General features: G+C 42.0%; 1 protein-coding gene and 1 non-coding gene across 3 annotated transcripts in view; one reads left to right on the top strand and one right to left on the bottom strand.

The window, feature by feature from the left end:
- The window catches only part of FNDC3B (fibronectin type III domain containing 3B), a 364,422-nt gene extending 349,335 nt beyond the window's left edge, over positions 1–15,087 (bottom strand). Inside the window, exon 1 of one of the 2 annotated variants that reach the window (XM_025913173.2) lies at positions 14,949–15,087. The gene's annotated coding sequence lies outside the window, so the exon portion shown is untranslated. Of the gene's footprint in view, positions 1–14,042; positions 14,831–14,948 lie in introns of those variants that run through there. The other variant, XM_086674725.1, reaches the window with a different exon arrangement.
- Positions 15,088–21,454: 6,367 nt separating this feature from the next.
- On the top strand, positions 21,455–21,558 carry LOC112850541 (U6 spliceosomal RNA). The gene has a single exon (XR_003222664.1). It is a non-coding gene; the product is annotated as a U6 spliceosomal RNA (small nuclear RNA).
- The last annotated feature ends 1,071 nt before the right edge of the window (positions 21,559–22,629 follow it).

Genomic DNA, 22,629 nt, shown 5'->3' with positions numbered 1-22,629 from the left:
CAGTCGGTTAAGCGTCCTACTTCGGCCAGGTCACGATCTCGCGGTCCGTGAGTTCGAGCCCCGCGTCGGGCTCTGGGCTGATGGCTCAGAGCCTGGAGCCTGTTTCCGATTCTGTGTCTCCCTCTCTCTCTGCCCCTCCCCCGTTCATGCTCTGTCTCTCTCTGTCCCAAAAATAAATAAACGTTGAAAAAAAAAAATTAAAAAAAATAAAAAAAAATAAAATAAAATAACGATCATCCTATTAAGAAGTATGTCCAAGAGTTAAATGACTGTAGTCAGTGAATAAAATAAAACAGCAGCCATCACTTGCTAAGCCCTGGCTCCAAGCTCTGTGCCAAGCCAGAGAGTCCTAACAATTCCTGTTCAAAAAGCCACTGAGACTGAGTAACTTAATCAAAGTCAGACTTTGCAATCTGCAGTGGGGTCTCATTCCCCAGAGCACACGGGTTCAGTCACTCCTCGACAAATGACAATTAAGGATTCACCGTTTTTTTTTTTTTAATTTTTTTTTTCAACGTTTATTTATTTTTGGGACAGAGAGAGACAGAGCATGAACGGGGGAGGGGCAGAGAGAGAGGAAGACACAGAATCGGAAACAGGCTCCAGGCTCTGAGCCATCAGCCCAGAGCCTGACGCGGGGCTCGAACTCACGGACCGCGAGATCGTGACCTGGCTGAAGTCGGACGCTTAACCGACTGCGCCACCCAGGCGCCCCAAGGATTCACCTTTTACCAAAAACATGAATTCCAAATGAAATGAGTAGCTTCCCATGTCCTGCCAACACAGAAATTGTGTGGAGAATCTGCTTTTACAGACAGCAGCTCAACAATTCCCAAGGAGAATGATTTCTCTGGAACCTTAAAAGAGGTTTCCTTTTCATCTAACCTACCTTGCAATTAAACTTTCTAAAAAATCATTCTATGCTTTTTCATGAAAAATATTATGAAAGCTATTTCTTGAAACCTGTTGTTGAAGGCACACAAATACAGCAATCTGTGTTATAAACACTTAAAAAAAAAAAAAAAAAGGGTTCTCCATTCACCTGCCAAGCAGAACGTCTGACAGTAAAACTGTCCCTCTACTGAACTCATGGATGACTCAGTGGAAACCAGAATGTGGAAAACTTGCCACCCCACATGAAATATAATAGGAACAAACTCGCTCACCTTTGTGGGGCTACATCCTTCCCAAACCCTGGCCTCATCTCTTCAGGCCTACAATCCCTGCTTCTCACAAAAAGCGAAGAATAAAAACTTTCAAGACTTGCAAGTTCATGGCAAACACCTGGGACCCCGAATTATTCCAAATGAAATGAAGCTAAGGGGACCTAGTAGAGAAATGTATTCGAATCCTTAATTCTCTCTCCTTTTAGCCAACTACTAAGCCCTGGTAGGTCTGAACAAACTTCTGAGAACACCAAACTAAACTGAGAGGATCAGAAAGTGAAACAGAAATAGGAAGTGGCATTGTTTCCATGTGTAAATTTAATAGAACAAGCGGCAGGCAAAATCTAAAAAAGACAGGTTTTAAAATTCTGCAGATAGTTACAGGTATCATCAAGATGCAGTGAAAGCCACGGCCCAGTAATCACACAGCAGGATTAAAATATGTCAAAATCAGACAGACCTGGAAATAACTGGGTTTCTTCACTAATGAAGAAATTTTAAGTTAAATGAAGATACCTGTTGCTAGTTAAAGCCTGAAGTAAAATACAAGCCTTTCAAGTTGCTACCCATTTCTTCTCCCTCCTCCTTGAAAAAAAAAACAAAAACCAAAAACCAAAAACAAGAACAGAAAAAAAAGAGCATTTTAACAATTAAACTTACTTCCTAAGAGGCTCAAAACTACAGACTGTATAATTTGTTCGAACAGGAGTCTACATACATGGGCGAGTTGTAGGATCCCTTCACCCAAAATTCAGTAAATTTCCACCTTTTGGGTGACGGTGGCAAAGGTGCACAAGGGCTGGACAGAAGAGGAGGGTCCAAGCAATTTAAAACAAAAATAAGGAAATAAGATGCCCAAATCCTAAAATAAACACATTCCTTTTTTTTAATAGCTGCTTTAAACTGTTCTCTTCGAACCCTAAGGTATAAAATATGTTTTTAAAAGTAAGTATTCTTGTTAGTTGCAGCCATGGTAATCTGTGTGTGAGCACCTGCCGTCAGCAAGCCTGAGAGTTGGGCTAAGACCGAGGCTTCCCAGCCTCCAGCTTTCCAAAGAGGAGGGCACTCAGGCAGCCCAGCTTGGGGCAGTACTTCTCCGGACGGTTTCCCATTCACAGCCTCCCTCCTGGGCCAAAGAGAAACAAGAAAAGGTTCAAAGAGCCCTCCCCATTCTGTGGCAACACACGCCCCAGAGAAGCACACGGCTCCTTTGGGGCCGGGGAGCATTTCCGGGAAGGAGCAAGAAGTATTTGGATGAGACAGCCTGAGAGCTCCATCATTAATTAGCCTCTTAGCCCGCACAGCCCCACACAAGGAATGAAAGAAAGCAAGTCGGGCCCCACTTCAGAGCCTTGTCCTGAACTCACCTCAGTGAGCTCACTTTCTAAAGATGGAGTAGAGAACTAAAGGATTTCTAACAAAGGAAGCATTTAGGGATGCCAGCTCCCCAGGTTTAGCCTGGGCCGTCTGGGAAAGCGCAGGGCTCCTCTGAATCCTGAGGTCACCTTTCATTAACCACAGGGGCTGCTGCTTTGAGCTCAGAGATCAGGCTCGCTCTAGTCAGTTCTGTGCTGGTTCCATCCCTGTGGTTGCCTCCGGAGCAACCCAAACACCACAAACTACTAGCCTCCAAAGGAGAGAAAGGGTTAGTATTCGGAGAAGCAGGCTCTGCTTTTCCAGGTGCAAATTAGAAGCACAGGACTTGCTCTGTGCAAAGTAACTTACATGAAAGGCTTCAAGGAGAGGGATGCAAGTAAGATGAGCAAAACTGAACCACCACTCAGTGAAAAACCTCTCAGTTTCTCAGACGTCCGAATAAGACAAAAACTTCACTACCATTTCCTAGCCCACTGCTCTAGATTTTTCCCATTCACTACATTGAGTTTCTTATATATTACTTTCTACCAAGTATAATTTTCTTCTCTGGTTTCTCTCATCCTAGGGTTAAGTTGCTATTACAGAAAACAATTTAGGAAAATCTCTCTCTTGGGAAACATCCAGAGTATCATAATTGTTTCAAAAATAAATTTTAGGCTTCTGGGCAATAGACAAGTTCAGCACATGGAAGGCCTTCAACTAACACTTGGCTTTAGAACCCAGCTTGCTACATTGGAAACACAACTGGACGTTATTCCAAGTCGGAGATACAAATAAGATATTTCATGTAAACTACTGAGAAGCAGTGTAATGAAGCTGAAAAAAAGTTCTGGGATCAGTCTAGGTGATATTCTTAACCTTCTCGAACATGCCTTCTAATCTTCAATTCACTTACCATTTCTAGGGCACCTGGTATGCACCAGCTTCTGCTGTAGATACTGGTAACACATACAGAAAAACAAAATAATATCTACCTTCCAGGGCTAGTTTTTTTAATATGGCACATATATATATATATATATATATATATATATATGTGTGTGTGTGTGTGTGTCTGTATGGAAATGCCTGACATGTGGTAGGTGCTTCACAATTGCTGGTCATTACTATTATATTTCACTTCTGACTTGTGGTCACAGAGTGTAAGTTTAGCACACAAATGACAAGTGTCCTAAGCCAGTTTCTATATAAAACTGCCAAGAGCTGGTTATTGTTTTACCCTAAAGAATATGAGGATAGGGGGAGCCTGCGTGGCTCAGTCAGTTAAGTGTCCAACTCTTGATTTCAGCTCATCTCATGGTTCGTGGGATCAAGCCCCACATCAGGCTCTGCACTGACAGCACAGAGCCTGCTTGAGATTCTCTCTCTCCCTCTCTCTGCCTCTCTCTTTCTCAAAATAAATAAATAAAAAATTTTAATAATAATAAAATAAAGACTCCCAGATCCCACCCCAGACACAATGAATAAAATCTCCCTTGCACCATCCACCCCACTCATGCTATAATACTTTAAAAGATTCTTCTCTTCTCCAGTATACTTTAATTCCACCTAAAATAGCTGAGGCCATTCTCCTCAAGTTTCCATGACATGCTCTTTGACCCTTTCTCCATGGCTTAGTTTTACACCAAATACTTTGGCCACTAGTCTAGCAGAATCAACTACCTCAGCTGGGCCCCCAATATCTTAGCAAGGCACATTTTGTTTTTTTTCTATCCTTTCATGTCACCCTTCTAGAATGTCCCTGTAAATTGATCATTTTAAACTACCACAAATCCCTGAAAAGTTACCTTTTTCATAAAATAACTTTTAAGTTTTTATTTTGAGAGAGACAGCACAAGCAGGGCAGGGGCAAAGAGAGAGGGAGAATCCCAAGCAGGCTCTACCAGGGCAGAGCCCCACACAGGGCTTGAACCTGTGAACAGTGGGATCACAACCTGAGCCAAATTAAGAGTCAGTTGCCCAACTGACTGAGCCACCAGGTGTCCCATAAAATAAATTTCTTAATTTATGATTCCCAAACTGAGTCCCGATAGGCAAAATATATACAATCAAGGACCACATTTTTAGGGAATAGAAATAGAAGCTGTTTGTTAAAAATTTTCAAAATCCATTAGTAATCTAATATAGATATGAAAAAGCTCATGTATTCTCTGGAAAACCCTTATTTACATATTTTTTTCTTTTTTTCCTCTTTTTTTTTTTTTTTACCATAAACTCTACATCCAACACGGGGTTCAAATTCATGATCCCCAGATTAAGAGTTACATGCTCTATGGACTGAGCCAGCCAGGCACCCCTTTCATTTCTTTAAAATAGTAATAAATGAAAAGCCAGGCTTGCACTGAAGGTGACTCATGCCTTTGTTTTGTTTAAATATTATATCTCTACTATAAGAAAAAAATCAGGAACACTGTTGGAAACACAAAAATGTCCACAATATGGCCCATGCTTCAAAGAGGTCCACGTCGGTAGAACAAATACTGACTGAGCACCTGAGATAATGCACCAGGTTTAAATGGCACATTCAACCTGGGAATTCATCCATTCAACCATCCAAGGAACATTTACTAAGCACTCACCACGAACAACCCTAAGTTAAATCAGTAATCATCCTCACATTCAAGTAAGGGTGACAAGGAGACAACCAGACAGCACGGAAAAGGACAAGTGTTCTAAAAAGTACAGGTAAAGGGAGAGAAGAATTTAAAGAAAATACAAAGTACCTAAAATGATGGTTCTGGAATGGAATGAGGCTATGCAAAATGGAATGGGACATTCTTTTCTTTTGAGTAGGCCGAAAGCAATGAGGAGCACTCTGCAAACACGTTATAATTCCTCCTATCTCCACTAGATGTAAAGACACCATGACTCTCAGTACCTTTTGGTATCAGTTGGTAATGATAGTTACCTCTAGAGTAATTAGTGGGCCATGAAAATGGCCTGCTATGGTATGAATACTATTTAAATACACAGCAGAGAAAATACAGTATACCCGTAGAGAGGGCACAGCGCACATACACTACCACCATACCTTTGCAACTTTACACTGTTTTTTCCAGGAGTTCAGGAATTAATGAACTATCAGGGACAATCAATACTTTTTTCTAATTACATATGCGTGTAATTAAAGTAATGTAATCTTCCCTAGAGCTTACTTGTATACGAACTTAAACCTTCCCAAAGGAATTTTTGTATCTTCAGTATTCCTAACATGCACTTCACATCTGATGTTTAAGCTTTGTACTTTATCACTTAATGAAAATCCCACCACCTTTTTCTAAGTGACCTACCCAAACCCAACACCAGTATCTCAGAAGGAAAACAAAACAAAAAACAAACCACCAACGCTCAGGGTGCAGTAACGACTACAAAATTTTTAGCTGCTAGAGACAAGTTCAGATGCATAAAACGGAATACTACATGCTTTTCTTTCACTCTATCCCTTCCAACAGGGTTTAGTCTAAGGAACTGAAGAATGTTAGCACCTAAACACTTCCAGCATGAGTACTGAGATGACTTAGGCCGTTTCTTTAAGTGGAAATCAAACTTCTTCCTAAAGTACTGAAGATGACCAAATGGAATAAAAAATATGACAGGTCTAATTGTACATCCCTGGTTTTTAGATGACTCACAGTGAAATTCGGGATAGACTACCTTTATGTGCCTCTCCATAGTCTGTGGATGTTAATAATCTGATTCATCTTAATATTAAAATGTCTTTTTGTTTTCCCCTCCAGAGATCCACTACTTTTTAAATAGCTTCTTAAATTCAAGTCAGTTAATCAAATGAGGACTTTCCGAACTCTAAAAATGGCCCAGGGAAATCTCCTTTTAGAATGCAATCGGAGGAAGAAAAGGAAAAAAACAAAAACAAAAACACCGCATACCAGCATGGAGGTAGACCAAGGGGGAGCAAAGCAAGACAATCTGAGATGGTATGGAATAAATCTCCTTCATTATTTTTTTTTTAATTGTAGTAAAATACACAAAATAAAACATCGAACATTTTGAGCACTTTTCAGCATACAATTCAGCGGCGCTGAGCACATTCACAGTGTTGTACAACCATGACCATGATTCGCTTCTAAAACTTTTTCATCATCTCAAACAGAAACTCTATACCCATTAAAATGTAACTCCTATTCCCCCTCCCGACAGTCCTAGTAATCTCTGTTCTACTCTGTGACTATGAATTTACCTATTCTAAGTACTTGGAAATACACAGTATTTGTCCTTTTGTGTCCGGCTTATTTCACTTAGCATGATGTTTTCAAGTTTCATCCATGCTATACAATGTATAGGAATTCCAATATTTTTTTATGGTTGAATAATATTCCATTGTATATATCTACCACACTTTATCCATTCATCTGTGAATGGACACTGGGTTGTTTCCACCTTTCAGATATTGTAAACACTGCTGCCATAAACACTGGTGTGCAAGTATCTGTTTGAGTCACTGCCTTCAATTATTTGGGGTACATACCTAAGAAAAGAACTACTAGGTAATTCTGTACTTAATTTTTTAAGAAACCACAAAACTCTACCTTTTACGTTCTCAACAGCAATACACTAGGGTTCTGTTTAAGTATTTTCTGATTCACTAATTCAGAATGTTTATTTCTATAATTCTAAATCGGAATGATTTTTCCTGAGACAAGAAAAACCACAAAAGAAATATCCAAAGACTTAGTCTTTTCCTCCTAAACAATTCAAACAATGGAAGATACAGAATGTATCATAACAAAAACTTTGTTAATATAAAAGGAAGCATAATATCCTAAAAATATCTTCAGCATCACACACATACAATTTGTAATGTAAAAACAGGTCAATCTGACCCCTAAAAAGTCACATACTAAAAAATTTCATTGTCTGAATAAATGGATGTAAATATACTGAGATATTTTTAAAGAAATTTACTCTTCTTACCGGTCAGTTCATTCAGCACCTGCAATGAAACTGTCCAGGAAGGTCTTGCTTTAGTAAAAGCAAAGGAGAAGGGTGTGTGATGAGTTTATTTAAATACTACTTGCATGACTTTCCCCAAGTCCGCCCCAACAGCAGAGGCAGGGGAGATGGGCAACTAAAAGCAATAATGATGTTCTTAAACCTTTAACACCTGCTCTCACCAATCTGCCATCAAGTGCTTACAGGTGGTAAAAGAAATTAACAAGTAGCAAAGCAAATGTCAACAGAAAAACTCCAAAACCCAATGAAGAGGCATAGTTGGAGGCTATTGGTGGGGGCAGGGTGAGATATTTACTTGTTGTTGTGATTTACTCTGCATCCAGAAATACATTTCTAACTTTTGCTGGTAAACTGTTCCTAGAAGGGGATGGCATTGGGTAAATCAACAATGTTAAAGGGCTTCTGCATCTCTGTCAAAGTCCAGCAGTAGAACTAGCTTCAACCCTTAATGCAGTTTTGCACTGCTTTTAAGTAAACTGATTTTTCCAAAGCGCTTAAAAGTGGTTTGTTCTCCTAATTTGGTAAATATTCCCTCTGAAGATCTACTTAAACTTCTGTTACAGTAAAACCTTCTCATATAGAATAGGAAACCAAACTTTATCTTAGACCCGCCTGGATACTTGCAAATTCCTAATTAGTTACATCAAGAACAATGGAGTTATTTTTAATAGAGATCCCTTTCACATGTTGTGGAGAATCTGAGTCCCGTAAAAGTAAATTAAATCAAGCTATTTCCTGGGATATTTCCTGAAGATTTTGGAATCTTCAATTACTTCTCAAACATAAGACATTTGCTCATACATAAAGACAATTTTCTAGACAATTATTTCAACAGAAAGCTTTTCACAATTGAAGACTATGAGTTAGTATTAAACCAACTTAGTTTAGGTAAATTTTTCTGATTGGTTGCCTTTATAAAAATCTTCATCTTCCAGAGTCAAAATGGGGATGTATCAGAAGCCTTAAGCTCGGATATAAATTTAGTTTTAAACATAGCCTGTAAGCACTCCAATTTTAACACTTCTCAAATTTCAGAAAGGATTAAAGAACTGTAGTTGCCACCATCCTGCCCTAGGAGTTTGGTGGCAGACACGGTTCTCTACACAACATTCCAAAAATATGAGCAAAATACCCCTTCTCTTGTAAGTTAATAAAAAATGCTTTGCATTTGCCCCAAACAAGTCAGAAGAGAGTAGAATATTACATTAACAAAGAATCTAGTCTAGAACTCAATACATGCCTTCTGAGTCAACAAACAAGTGAATGAAAGAAAATTAAATTTTAAAATCAAGCATAACCATATAATAGAAGGAATATTTAAAAACACTGATGCTTACTAGAATCTCAAATAATGCTAACTTCAGCTCAATCTCACTAAAATCTTCTCCCTCCAGTTGTTTAAAACTGACAAGCAGTTGTCATGATATCAAAGAAACAAAACATTAGGAGCCAATCCCTGAACCAACAGGGAGTATTGCCAAGGGCATCTCATCAGCCAAGGGCATTGCAAATTACAGTCCAGGAGTAACGGAATGCTAAACCTGCATAGCTCAGCCCGGGACAAAAAAGATTCAAAGACCAATCCACTGTCAAAATGAGAAATACCCCACCTGTGGATGGCTAAACACCATGTCTATCTTACCCGATTTTCATTTGGTGGCTTAAAAACTTCCTGTCTCCCTATCTCCACCCCGAATCCTTCATATTTCTGGTCAACAAGGACCGATCCTTGCCCATAAACCTGAACCAAAAACACCACCACCACCACCACCCCCCACCCCGCCCCCCGCCGCTAAGCTTGTGATCAGGGGCTAGCCTCTTCTTAGCTCTACCCTGCAAAGTGCCCAAGGACCATCAATCGTGAGCCTGTTCTTCATCCCTACACAGACTTGCCTCTGTCTAACCACAAGGATTCAAGTATTTTCTGCCTCGCTGAAACACGTAACACCATACCATACTGTATAGTCTAAGGCAAAAAAAGGATATATGTGTGTACACGCTTATGAGTAGTTTCCTATTTTCAAAGGCATTCAGAGTCAACTATAGAACGATGCTTCTCCTCAAGCACTTAAATGCATTCCCCACAGCTGCAAGGATGAGAATTAAGGTTTGCTTGAACATGCCTTACCACAAAAAACTCATTTAATGGATTAACCTCATTAACATGAAGAAAAGGCAATTGTAAGTTCTAAAATGGAAATGCAGGTAAATTGCAAAAATCCCTCTACACTGAAAATATTCTCCTCCCCACCACCCCCCCCCCCCCCATTTCTCAGCGGTAATTACGGAAAGCTCAAATAATAGGCTTACTAAGATACTATACAATGACTAAAGCCCTGTGCCTCTATCATTCAGTATTGGAAGTTCCTCTAAAAGATTGCACTCTTTTCCCTGCCTCTTAAGAAAAACCCTGAACCACGCAAACTGGCATGCCACGTCAGCAATGCTAGCCAGCTATAGGCTACATCTAAGGAAAAACTTCCCCAAAACATGGAGCTAGGATCACTTATGTACAGTACAATTTTTGAGAGGTCACAAATCAACTATTCTACTAGGGGAGGGAGAAAATGAACACAGCAATCTAAAGCTTTAAGCTTTATTTACTCATCAGAAAGGGGAAAATAAATCATTTTTCAAACTGTCCACATGCAATGTGCACGTCCCTAAAAATGCGCAAATTAATAGAATAGGAACAGCTCAGTTTTAAACTTTGATATATAACAAACTATGGAGTTTGCATATGATTTCCCCAAATACTTTTCAATACACTGACTCATCAATCCCTTGGGACAACTATTTGGGGGAGGGGGGGAATGACACATGATACGGATGAGATGTTTTCTCTTCATAATAAAATCGGGACACCTAAACACCTAAACTGAGAGAGGTTCAGAAGTTTATCAAAACACATAGCTAAAAAGTAAAGCAAGTCTTTGGTGGCGTAGATGTTCTGATTTCAAACTGATGCTCTAAAGCAGCCCTCACTAGACTTTCAAGATTTCTAATCTTTGCCCATTATTTGCCAATCTTTCAACATCTTTTATCTTTCTAGGTTTTAGTAAGTCTCCCATTTGTATTAGTGACTTGACATTCAACAAACGGAACCATGCATCATGAGTTAAACGGTGTTTCCTATATTGGTCATACTCACGAGAACACTGTAATCCTATTTATAACGTGGTCTTTATCCTGGTTCCTTGAAAATAACTGGGCTCCCAAGGGTCAGAAATGGGTATGAAAAGGGTGTTTCAGCTCTCTCAACAGTGTCATTAACTAATGACTTACCTGTGACTGAATTTACAAGTTTGAAAGAGCTTGGAGGCCATGCAATTCACAGAACACTAACATGATACAGATCAACTTAGCCCTGATTTAGAAGTATAGGTCTTTCAGGATCATGTAATGCTCTAGCGTCGGGATAATGAACTGCAACCAATCCTGGGAAATACGGTAACTACGAAAGGTACAACAGATTCAGATATATTTATACTGAACCTGGAAGTTACTTCTTTAAAAATCCTAACAAAAAGAGATGACTTTACCATTTGTCTTTCCCTGCAAGTAGTATGCCTCCCACACACAAAAGTATTCGACTACTGGACATTTATGTACAGAATCCAGATGAAGGCTTATTTAACATGAGTTGGAATTTTCATGATTTCATACAAAATCAAGAAAGTTGTTGAAATTCCTTCTGTTAAAAGAATTCTAAAGTGCAAACAGAAATAAATGAAACTCACTAATCAAAACACCACTTGACCATTTGCCACCAAGTGTTTCTGGAGGTTTATTTTCATCTTAAATATATTCTTCCCAATTCATAGATGAATCTAGTGTTTTATATCTGAATTTTATTCTTTGACAGTAAAGCAATGATTTTAATTCTTCAGATTACATGTCCACCTACATAAGGAAAAGCGAATGATGGTTTCACTGTATTATTTACCTGCCACTTATGCAGTCATATGAAAAGAATCACCACTGAACTGGCAAACATGGCTATTAAGCGGGTCATTTTTTTTTTAACTCCCCATCAGTGACTTTTCATATTGCCTATTTACACTCCTTTATTATACTAAAATAACCAAAAAGGTCTGCCTTTTCAGCAATTCCTATAAACAATTATTTCAAGCAAACAAGAAAATGTCATTTAAAGTTCTGTCCATCAGTTTTAATTATGCTATGTAAGCATTTTTTTTAATGTGCTTATTTTATCCACTCCAGGTATAAAAGCAATACTGAGCTATCGCTAACTCAGCATTTAAATTCTACTAGAAGGTTGACTCTAAGCATCTTCTGGTGGTAAAAAAGAACACTGAACTAGATCTAAAAAGCAGTATGATCGAGTTAAATGTGAATGTATCTGGGAATCAGAAAAGTTCTACACTGTGATCTCCAATATGGTAACCACTAGCCACAAGTAGCAGTTTAAAATAACTAAAAGTAAATACAATTTTTTTAAAAAGTAAATAAAATGTAAAACACAGTTCCTCGATTGCAGTAGCCACATTTCAAAAGCACAAAAGCTAATGTGCCTGGTGGCTGCCATGCTGGACAACACAGCCATAGAGCTATCTCCATCATTAAAGAAAACCCTGCTGTTGGTAGCAATGTGATCTTACACAAGTCAGTTTCATTTCTGAGAACTTCAACACCCTTGTGTATAAAATGCTCATAACATCGCCTAAATGTAAAGATTGTTATTAGAACTTTAATGAGATAATGTATTTAAAAGCACAGTACACAGGCCTTAGTACACATTAGATATTCAAGAAAGAGTAGTTATTAATACGATTCTACACTAGACTTCCGCCAAGGATGGCAACCGTCCTGGGCCTTGTCTTCCAGAACTGTAATGTTTGAGAAGTTCTTTTGGTTATCTTCTAAGGACACTATCAAATCCTTCCACAGTAAATTGAGTGTTAAGGAGAGCCATCACTTACTGAATAAATTACTACCTAGACTCCTAGAGCTTCCTAACCAATCCCAAGCATTCTTCCCCAAACCCCCAAAGACTGGGGCTCTCCAATAGTCCGCAAGTCTGATGGGAGCTATTTACAAAGTCTGTCCTAAAAGGTTACAGGAATATCTTTCTGGAACTGTATATACTGTAATTAGAAACTACAACCCCTACTCCATGATGATATCTTGCACTTATAACATCTCTTTTAAAAGAACATGATCTTTACAGATACATGTTTCTTTCTTAGTATTTAAACCAAAACACTTTAAAAGCACATACGAGTTTAAACACAACTTTTTAATGATTTTTTTAAACCAGCTATGCCTCATTCTTAGCCATTTGTGGGTGACCCTCTAAACAAAGTGAGAATTACACCTTCATGGGTGAGGTCCCCTTTGCAGGGCCAGAAACATGCCCAAAGACTTTACTCTCATTAACAGCTGTTCCCTGGGAACCAGGAAACTGAATGAACGCTGGGTCCACAAAGCCTGCCTCCAATGAGGGGGAACCAAGCCCCCCCCCCCCAAAAAAGCACAAAACCAGGGCCACTGGCTGCCTTGGGTTCTGGACCTCTTCCCCCCGTCCTGTCCAGGTCCCCAGAGTCACAGTTTTAGCCTGAAAGTGGAAAAGCAACTCAGGCAGTAGAAATCAGAACAGAGCGGTGCATTTTTGCCCAAGGCCTGTAGCCTCAAAAAAAAAAAAAAAAAAAAAAAAAGTGTTATTCCAGAGCAGATTCCTTTTCTTCCGGGTCTGTCTGCTCCCTCTGACTCTTTGCCCACAACCACAGTGCCTCCCCTTTCCCAATGCCCCACCTCTCTCCACGCTTTGAAAAAAAAAAAAAAAAAAAAAAGTGGCTTATTCCTCTCCCTTAGTTTTTCCCTAGCAGGGCCTGGAAACTGGCGGAAATTCAAATCAAATTAGCTGCACATTAAAAAATAAACGGACAAGCAATCAAAGGGTGCCCACCCAACAAAAGACCTCGCCCGTTCCAAAATATGATTAAGCCTGGGTGTAAGAGGGGGAGGGAGACTAGAAACAGACGGGGATGGAGAGATAAAACGTGCGGACTGGGGGCCCCAGCGTCGGCTCATAGCGGCCCAATTCCAAATTTTGTTCCAAGGAAATGCTAGGCAGAAGAGAAAATAAAAAGTTGTAACTTTTAAGGAAGTCGCAAAACTGCACTGTCTGGATAATATGCCACTGCTTCCCTTCGTCTGGGATGGCAGGGTGGGAGTTGAGATTCGAAAAGCTCCAACTCCAATCGCGCACTCCTGGAGTCTCTCCGCCAACTGCGCCTCCAGGCGGCCCAGCCCAGTCTCCCGGGACACTGGGCCCCGTGCTCGGGCTCCCACGGGGCGCCCGGACCCGGACCTCTGGGAAAGTTCGCTGGCACAGCCCGAGGCCCCACTTTCCTCCCAGGGTGACAGGCCCTTCCCACGCTGGCCGGCCCCCGCCCCGCCGCGGGCACCAGACGGTCCGCGCGGCCCCTCCCGGCCGCTTCCGGGCGCGGATTCCTCCGCCCGCCCCACCCCCGGCCGGGGCGCCCCTCGGGGTGACCGACTGACCGGAGCTACGCTGGCCCACACACCGGGTCGCCCGCTCCTTCCCGCCGCGCCCCGTTCCCCCGCCCGATCTTCCAGCCGCTAGGCTCGCCGAGTCCGGCCGTGGCCGCCGGTTACCGCCCCCAGCCCGGGGGGAGCCCGGGGGGCAGGACGGGGAGGGAGGACGTGGCGCGCACGGAGGTGGCCAGCGGCGAGGCGGGGAGTGTCCTGGAGAGGCCCGGCCGGGGGCAGGGGGCCGGCTCGGCTCCCGGGGCTGCGGGCCCGGACCCTCCCCGCGAGCATCCCAGGGTCTGAGGTCCCGGCCCGCCCCCGCCCGGCGCGGAGAGGCGGCCCCAACTTCCAGCCCCACTTCGCACGCCCGCCCTCCTCCCTCCACCATATGGAAATCTACAGCCTCAGAAAGTGACACGTCGAAGATTCCTCGGCCTCTCCGCCCGCCCTCCCCCTCCCGGGCAGCGTTCCTGCCGCGGAGATTCCGGGAGGGGGAGCAGATTCCTCGGACAGAATCTGCTGGGAAGGATGGAGAGGGCGAGGGGGGGAGGGAGAGCCCGGGAGCCACTGCCCAGATTTTTTTTCACCAAGAAGAATCTACCCGCTTCTTTCCCTCCTCCAAACCCGGGCAAGCTGGGGCGACGGGAGGGGGGGGCCAGAGCCCAGCAAGATGCGGCCCCAAAGTGGAGACCAGCCCCCTCCCGGGCCCCGTGTTCCCGGGGTGCCCAGGCGAGCGCGGGGCGCCGTAGCACTCTGGCGCCAAGTTTTCCCCGGGAAGCCCGGCGCGCCCGGAGCGCTCCGGGACAGGATCGCACTCCCGCGGACTCCGCGTCCGGCCGGGGCTTTCCAGCGCGCGGGACCCGGCGGCCGAGGTGCGGGGTCCTGGTGCCTCCAGTCTGCCGATCGTGCACGCCTTACCTTCCCTCGGGCTGAAAAGCGGGGCTCCGGGCACGCCACACACCGGGTCGCCCACGCCTTCCCAGCCGGTAGTCTCGAGGATCCCCGCTGCCCCTTCGCCGCTCCCGCCGCCGCCGCCGCCGCCGCCGCTCTCCTCCTCCTCCGGCCGCCGCCGCCGCTCAAATAACTACCAGGAGGGTTTGATGGGGGATTCCGCCATGTCAATGATGTCGGGACCACATGGGGATTTGGGGCCCGCCCACTGCCGTAAACTGCAGAGTAAAACCGCCACCACAATCTCAGCTCCGCAGGACTGTGGGAGCCTCCGGTGCGCCCCAGGCCTGCGCAACTGACGAGACACTCTTTGATTCAGTCAGACTAAAGAAGTCGGAGGCTTTGGGGAACTAGCAGCTCCTAAAACTCGAGGGCTGGCGTTCTGCAACAGATCACCAAACAGCAATATAAATGCAGTGTTTGCTGAGTAATAAGCAGAGCGAAGACTCTATGACGCTTTTTCATTTACACATCTATTAACTTTTTTTAAATCCCCACAACCTCGTGAGCTATTTTGTCACTCCCTTGTCTATTTCCCACAGCACTTGTTCACACAACCAACATAGCATGAACAGATTTTATTATACCAAAGTTAAAATGTCTGTTTCCCCCTTTCAGTACTCATATGCGCTCACAAGGGCACTGATCCGTATTCATATCTGTATTTCTGTCCTGTCAAACAGAGCTGAGTGCATAATGGGACCCCTTAGATAACTGTTGAGTTTATATTAAGTAAATGTAACGTACTCCTCTTGTAGAGGCTCAAAGTGGTTAACAGATTGCATCCCATCCACCCCTCAAATTATCCAGGAGGGAAGAGGCAGTTTTCCCTGCCCTCTCTCCTCAGCTTCCCAGGTATTCTAAATAATGACGTTCAGCATCAACTATCTGATAAAGTTATTGTACATAGCACTGTATTAAAGCCAGAAAAACATAAAAGAATACTGCAATGAAAAATGTTTTAAAAAGCTGTTATAGCACTCAGATCTTAGCTCAGACATGTAGAGATGGGATATTATCACAATTGCCTATGAAGAAGGAGGAGGAGAGGGGAGCAGAAGGAGAAGAAAAGAAAGATGTGTCCAGATTTCATGTTAATGAGTTTTCTTGAACCTGGCAAAGAACTGAAATTTCAGGGCAAGCAACTAACCCCAGTCTTCTCAATTTCTCTTGCCTGCTTTTACTTCCTTTTGCCAAGTCTTTCCTTCCACATGTGAATTTAACCTTCTGCCCTCTGAAGTTTGCCAATTTATCTACTCATTTCAATTCTTCCACATACTTTACGATTAATTTATTCAACAAACATGTATCAGGGGTACTTTATTCAAGGCACAATGCTAGGTTGATGCTGGGGATACAAAAATGATTAAGACCTGGGGTGCCTGGGTGGCTCAGTCAGTTAAGCATCTGACTCTGGGTTTTGGCTCAGTGTTTGTGGGTTCAAACCCCACATCGGGCTCTCTGCGGACAGCGCGGAACCTGCCAGTCAGAGTGGCCAAAATGAACAAATCAGGAGACTATAGATGCTGGAGAGGATGTGGAGAAACGGGAACCCTCTTGCACTGTTGGTGGGAATGCAAATTGGTGCAGCCGCTCTGGAAAGCAGTGTGGAGGTTCCTCAGAAAATTAAAAATAGACCTACCCTATGACCCAGCAATAGCACTGCTAGGAATTTATCCAAGGGACACAGGAGTACTGATGCATAGGGGCACTTGTACCCCAATGTTCATAGCAGCACTCTCAACAATAGCCAAATTATGGAAAGAGCCTAAATGTCCATCAACGGATGAATGGATAAAGAAATTGTGGTTTATATACACAATGGAATACTACGTGGCAATGAGAAAAAATGAAATATGGCCTTTTGTAGCAACGTGGATGGAACTGGAGAGTGTGATGCTAAGTGAAATAAGCCATACAGAGAAAGACAGATACCATATGGTTTCACTCTTATGTGGATCCTGAGAAACTTAAGAGAAACCCATGGGGGAGGGGAACAAAAAAAAAAAAAAAGAGGTTAGAGTGGGAGAGAGCCAAAGCATAAGAGACTGTTGAGAACTGAGAACAAACTAAGGGTTGATGGGGGGTGGGAGGGAGGAGAGGGTGGGTGATGGGTACTGAGGAGGGCACCTTTTGGGATGAGCACTGGGTGTTGTATGGAAACCAATTTGACAATAAATTTCATATATAAATTAAAAAAATAAATAAAAAATAAAAAATAAAAAATAAAAAATAAAAAAATAAAAAAAAAAGAAGCTTCCCCAGGTTTTTATTTGAAAAAAAAATAAATAAATAAAATGTCAGAAGGGCTCTCAACTGTACGTTGAAGGGTTCAAATTGAATACAGTGAGGTTATAGACTCATGGAGTGATTGAAGTAGGTTTCAAAGCTGACTATTCTGGCAGCAGGATGCAGAAGGCTCTTGTCAGAAAGGCATGCCCTGAACCTACCCTGGATGGGAGATGATACAGGCTTAGGCCAGAGAGATGGTCTGCAGATGGGAAGGAGGGCCTGACTACAAGGCAATGAGTCTTCCCATATGGTGTTGACAACCCAAGTCACCTGCCTCTCTAGGTCCTAAATTGTGGAACTGTAATCATAACTTTGCTCCAAAAGCATTTTAGAATTTGCTCAATTACAAAAATTAACATCCAAATGAAGATGCCTGGAAGATAAAGCCTGTATGAAAATATACAGACTTGTAAGCCTTTCTGTGTGTGTGTGTGTGTGTGTGTGTGTGTGTGTGTGTGTGTGTAGGCTTCACACTCAGCACAGAGGCCATTGTGGGACTTGAACTCAAGCCCTTAGATCAAATGTCTGACACTTAACTGACTGAGCCACCCAGGCACCCCAAGCCTTTATATTGTCCATGCAATACAGGCTGCGTCGCACTAAAAAAAAAAAAAAAAAAAACAAAAACCAAAGTGATACTTCCTGATTTCAAATACGTTATAACAAAAGTAATGCAACTTTAACATGTAAGAAAGCATGAGTTTTAAAACTAGCATTGAAAAAAAATCTTAAACCATGAAACCTCTGAACACCTTCTCTAAGTCTAGACTGTTGAAATTTAAACTTCTTTCTCAGAGATCACTACAGCCAGGAATACACAGTATCTAGAAGACCTAGTTAGGTTCCTGTCTCAATATCCTTCCTTTGCTAGATTCTCCCAGGCAGGCGCAGTCTTGCCCTCTAATCTTGAAACCCAATCTTGACCTTAGATAGAGGGCATTAACTCTTTGCCTTTACTTCTTGTTCTGATGTCCTGAGCCAGATCTGATACCAGTTTCAATATGAACATTGACAAAAAGCCAATTAATCCTGTTTGGATTACTCCGAATTCACTGGAGTACTAACTAGAGTAAAGGACAGCCAGCTCAGTCAATAACACAATCTAAGAGCAATACTTCAGCCTCAGTCAAACCCACTTTTCTAGAACAATGTTATAGCTTCACCATATATATATATATAATATTTTATATAAATATATATTTTATATTTTATATATATATTTTGTAAAGTCACTTCAAACAAGAATATCCATTCCATAGTCATCAGAAACTATTCAGGTAGAAGCTGAATGAGTGCCAGGGCTCATAAAACCACAGGGTTGACAGGGAGCTAAAGGTTTTTGAGGTGCTCTTCCTCCCCGATCAGAATCTGTTTCCATGTCTGGGACAGCTAAGCACCCAGCTCAGCCGGAACGCCACCAGGAAGAGGGAAACGTTTCTTGCGGAGAATGCCTTTTATCAGCAACGCCAAATCTATTCCAAGTCTTCTGACACCTGCCTCCTTGCCACGTTCCCCCAACGGTCCTGTTTCTGCCCTCTGGAGGCGGACAGAATAACAACAGTTGCCTTCCACATGACTTCCCTTCCAATGAATTGACCATCCCTGTCACATGCTCCCTAAAGATTCCCTTTTCCTGGATAATCATCTCAGACAGGCTGAATTCTTATCTCATCACATGGCTTCCAGATCTCTCTCCTTCCCTTTCTCCACCACTGCTGGCCTACTTGTTCAACCTCTCCAAAAGATGAGTATCCAGATTCTGTTTGCATTTCCCCCATCGTCAGAATTGGACAAAACGCTGTGTCATTACAGGTTAATGTTGTGCTGATTTCCTTAGCTCCCTCCTCATCCCATTAAATCATTTTTTCCTTCCATGAAACTTGTCAAGTTGGCATACAGTAGGAATGCAATTGATTTCATCTTACTTGACTTTGATGAATGTTAATTGCTTGACTAATTTTATTACATTTTATTTGTAAGTTTTATACTCACATTCCAGCCTACCTGGGCCTTTCTAGACATTGAGTCTTTCACCAAAAAACCTTTACCGGCTTTGTGACGTTAATAATTAGGACACCCATGCTTTCCATGTTGCCATCCAAGTCACTAACAGAAACATGAAACGAGACAAGGCCAAGGATGACCACTAGTAATTTTTCTCCAGTTGGAAGCAAATTTGAGGCAAAGTTATTTAAATAGCTATGAATCTGTCCATCACCCTGGCTTACCTGAACCACACCACCAGAGAGGAGCGGGTTGGTCTGACTCTTCCTCATTCATAGTCATTGTTAGCCCTCTTGCCCACTCTCATACCTGATTTACTCCTACGGTCACCTTCTCTTCATAAGAGGTCAAGAGCACAGCTATGCTATATACTGTCTTCCTCAAACAAATTCAAAATTTTCCCTGGAGAGAAATACATGTAGGTAGAGATAAAGATAGAAGTGGAGAGAGAGAGATATAGACTAGAGATAGGGAGAATGTGTCTTTCGCAGAGAAAGGAAGCAAAAAACACAAACAAATAGTTTTAGCTCAGCAACGTGCCTGAGATCCAAACCAGTTTGATCAAGGAAAAATTCTGAAATTGACCAGGAAACAATGAGTTGAACACGGAGTAACCTTTCTGCAGAGCCAATGGTGCCCATTCTGTTTGTGAAGGGTAGGATGTTATATTTGAAATCATCATTTCTAGTCTTTTATGTAGTTACCACAATATTTCTTTTAGTTCTTGGAAGCATACACCTTGGTACATTACATGTAATCCTGTGTCTCAGATCTTACTAGCAAGGGGGTTACATTTTGATCACATTAACATTAATAAACACCCTTTCTCTGACTCTGGCAGCCACCATTATTGTAGGATTGCTCACTCCCTTTGTACTCTTTCCAGTTCTTTCTAGAAGTTTCCTGTGAATTTAGAGCAAGTTCTTCAGGTTGCTTCAGTAACTTGTTCACTCACCCAGGACAGCTAATATTGTACCTACCTCTGTGCTGAGCCCCCTGCTGTTGATAGAATTGTGGAAAGGGAACCCTGATTACCCCATAAGATCAGCACCACAGACTCACTTCCTCTCCCTTGACAAATTCAGTTAATCCTGGTCATCAGATAGAGGGTCCTTGGCTCCCAATATTTGATGATCTATAAATCATACTCCGTTTCCATGAATTTGGCTTTTTTTAGATTCCACATATAAGTGATAATGCACAATATTGGCCTTTCTCTGTCTGACTTATTTCACTTAGCATAATGCCCTCAAGTTCCATCCATGTTGTTGTAAACGGCAAGCTTTCTTTCTTTAAAAAAATTGTTTTTAAGTGTTTATTTATTTTTGAGAGAGAGATGGAGAGCACACATGCAAGCGGGGCAGGGGCAGAGAGAGAGAGGGAGACTGAGGATCTGAATTGAAGGGTGCTGACAGCAGAGACACTGATGCGGGGCTGGAATTCACAAACCTTGAGATCATGACCTGAGCTGAAGTCGAATGCTTAACCAACTGAGCCACCCAGGCACCCCCTCTTTCTCTCTCTCTCTCTCTCTTTTTAATGTTTGTTTGTTTGTTTATTTATTTATTTATTTTGAGAGAGAAAGCTAGGAAGGGGCAGAGAGAGAGGGAGACACAGAATCCCAAGCAGACTCCACACTGTCAGTGCAGAGCCCAATCAATGCAGGTCTCGATCCCACAAACTGCAACATCATGACCTGAGCCAAAATCAAGAGTCAGATGCTTAACCGATCGAGCCACCCATGCACTCTGAGATTTCCTTCTTTCTAATGGCTGAATAATATTCCATTATCTTGATGAAGAAATAGGCTTTTTTATTTGACAATGAGAACAAAGCAATTTATTGAGGTTCCTTTTTCCCTTGGTTGCTAAGAAAGTCAAGGTAAGTTTTGTTCTCAACTACAGCAGTTATCCTTAGCCTAAAATTTCTGGTGAGACCATTATACCTCCCTCTTTATTACATGATTCATATTCACTTAATCTTTATTTTAATGAACCTATCTTATCTCTGTTTTATTTTATGCTGCTCTATCTTTATGGGAGGTAAGTATATTATTTAGAACTCTTTGGTTTCAAGTGACAGGAAACTAATTCAAACTGTATTGGAGGTAAAAAAATATTAGGTTTAGAATAAAAAAAAGAGCTTATTCTAAACCCATTTTGAAATTCCTGAACCAAGCACTAGCATTAACAGCACATATACCAAAATTGGAACAATACGGAGATTAGCATGGCCCCTGCACAAGGATGACACACAAATCCATGAAGCATTCCATGAAATAAAATAAAATAAATTTTTAAAATAAAATTCCTGAACCAAAATAACACTAATACAAATGAAACTAACTGTAATTTTTTTTTAAGTCCACTTATTTATTTTGAGAAAGAAGGAGAACACAAGCAGGGAAAAGGCAGAGAGAGAGAGGGAGAGAGAGAGAATCTCAAGCAGGCTCCACGCTGTCAGTGCAGAGCCTGACTCAGAGCTCGATCCCACAAACCTTGAGATCATGACCTGAGCTAAGACGAAGAGTTGGACGCTTAGCTGACTGAGTCACCCAGGCGCCCCTGTAATCTTTTTTTTTTTTTCAAGTTTATTTATTTATTTTGAAAGAGAGAAAGTGAGCATGCATGGGCATGAGCAGGGGAAGGGCAGGGGGGGGAGGGAGAGAGAGAGAGAGAGAGAGAGAGAATCATAAGCAAGCTCCATTGTCTGCCCTGAGCCCAACAAGGGGCTCGATCTTACAACTGTGAGATCATGACCTGAGATCATGACCTGAGACAAAATTAAGAGTCAGACGCTTAACTGACTGAGCCATCCAGGCACCCCTGTAATTATTTTTTTTAATTCCATAGTTTACATGTGATAGAGCAACAAATATATTGTTTATGCTTATTAGGATAATCAATATTCTTTCACTTACTTTTCATTGATTAGTAACATTTTCTGTCCAGCTTTATGATAATTATTCCAAAGAAGATGGAATAAGTTTAAACATCCCTCCCTGGGGCACCCGGGTGTCTCAATTTGTTAAGCATCTGACTCTGTTTCAGCTCAAGTCATGATCTGAAGTTTTGTGGATTGAGCCCCACATCAGGCTCCACACTCATAGCACAGAGCTTGCTTGGAATTCTCTCTTTTCCTCTCTCTCTGCCCCTCCCCTGCTTGTGCTCTCTCTCTCTCTCTCTCGAAATAAATAAATAAACATTTTTTAAAAAATCTCAGGCAGAAATTTATTTTTATTTATCCTACATAGGACTTAGTGCACTTATCCAATCTGATGATCTGAGTCCTTCATCAATTTTGGAAAATTCTCAGTCATTATCACTTCAAATATTGTCTCTCCTCCATTATC

Source organism: Puma concolor, chromosome C2 (assembly GCF_028749965.1).
Source record: "Puma concolor isolate L17-30 chromosome C2, mPumCon1.1.hap2, whole genome shotgun sequence".
Lineage (NCBI taxonomy): Eukaryota > Metazoa > Chordata > Mammalia > Carnivora > Felidae > Puma > Puma concolor.
Note: the sequence above shows the minus strand (reverse complement) of the source record. Positions and strands in the feature narration are given on the sequence as shown.